This window comes from Aplysia californica, unplaced genomic scaffold (genome assembly GCF_000002075.1).
Source record: "Aplysia californica isolate F4 #8 unplaced genomic scaffold, AplCal3.0 scaffold00085, whole genome shotgun sequence".
NCBI lineage: Eukaryota > Metazoa > Mollusca > Gastropoda > Aplysiida > Aplysiidae > Aplysia > Aplysia californica.
The window spans coordinates 1,440,272-1,442,110 of NW_004797355.1; positions in this window are offsets into that span (position 1 = coordinate 1,440,272).

The following is a 1,839-nucleotide window of genomic DNA, read 5'->3' on the forward strand; positions in this document are numbered from 1 at the left end:
AGGGGGGGGGGGTCGTGTCGACGTATATGAACACCTAGACCCATAGAAGTACTTTTGACATTTTACTGACTCCCCCACGACGCTCAGAGAAGTGGGTCTGAAAAAGCTCAACTATTTTGTCCATTCGTTTTCGATTGCCCGCGCCAATCTTACTGGGTGCTCTGGTGTGGTATGCTCCTTCCTTCCTATCTTGCCAATAAAGTGATTAAAAATGCCAACAGTTTCTTGCATTGCTCTAAAAAAAATCAACCAAGCAAACAAACATACTGTACAAATATAAAAAACAAAAACAAAAACAAAAATAAATCCCATAAAAACTGACTACTGTAGGCCCTATTGTTCTTCCAGAGTGATATTGGTAGCGTAAATTCTTCTAAATTGTGTACATTCGGGCAGGATCTAATAAATAATAATAGAATAAACAAAGAGAAGAAATAAGGAACAGTTTCATTTTCGCAATGCAAAATCATAATGTATTCCTGATGGTCACATGTATTTCAAACGAATGAGCAAATTCCCAGTGCAAGAAGTCAAGCGATGACTGAGATATAACGGTGGTAACGTTGGCACGAGAAAGTGAACACAGATAAAAATGAATACTTTTAGTAAGATATCATGAGGATCAGATGGACAGACACGGTCACTAACGAGGAAGTGTTAAGGAAAACAAGACAGATCCCAGTCAGAGATGAGGTAGGAAGAAGGCGGTGCGATGGATTAGACATAGTCTCCGGAAGTCAGGCAGCTGCATAACAAAGAACGTGTTGGATTAGAATCAACACGGTAAAATAACAAGGGGAAGACCAAGTGGAACCTGAAGAAGAATTACAGAAACTGATATACAGATAAGTGGGAATACATGGAATAACACCAAGAATCTAGCCCAAGATAGAGAAAGGTGGATAGTATTTTTTCGTGGTGCATGGTGAGAAAAGCAGTGATGATGATTAAGATAATGAAGACACGAAACGATACTGATAACAGAATATTGTCACGGACAAGAAGACGAAATGAATTTCGACAGCGAGGAACCCTTGAGTATGAAATTATAATTATAATGGACACAGAACTACACTGAAATTAGTAAGTTACGACAACAACAAGACAACAAGAAAGCAACAAAAGAAATTAAACAGCCACAAAAACAAAGCAAACAGAAACGAAATAAAAACACCACCAAATTATTTAAAAAAACAATCTGAGTAAACAAACTCATCTGTTAAGCCCCGTTCACAATTTGCGAGTTGAGATTCTCATCTACGGTGCCCCAAAGAGAGTGACCCGTCACTTTAACAGAGTGTCGGCTGCCCATTCTTGTTTTTATGTTCTTTTGTTGTTTGTTGTCATGTTGTTTTTTTGGTGTGTTTTTTTTGTTGTTGTTGTTTTTTGTTCGAATTCAACGTTCTCTGAGGGTCTTCTCAATTAATGAGAAGCCTATTCCCTGCTACTGCTAGACATACTGCTGTGCTTCTCCCCTCCCCCCTTTCCCTCTCACTCCCTCATCTCTCTCTCTTTCTCTCTCCCCCCCTCTCTCTCTCTCTCTCACACACACACACACACACACATCACCCCTCTCCCTCTCTCTCTCTCTCTCTCTTCTGTTATGGCGATGAAGCAGTTGATTAGCGACACTGGAAACATGGCCAATTATTCTTTACTTTACATACTGTACCATACACATGAGAGGTTTCTGTCGAAGAATCAGAGTTTCTTTTTCTCTTCATTCTTCTCTCTTGAATTCTTTCCTCTTAGCCCAGCGTCTAGGATGCCGTCCATGTGCCCCGCCTTTGGCAAAAAAATGTTGTATTGAGTGTGTTCATTATTAACGTTTACCCCCCC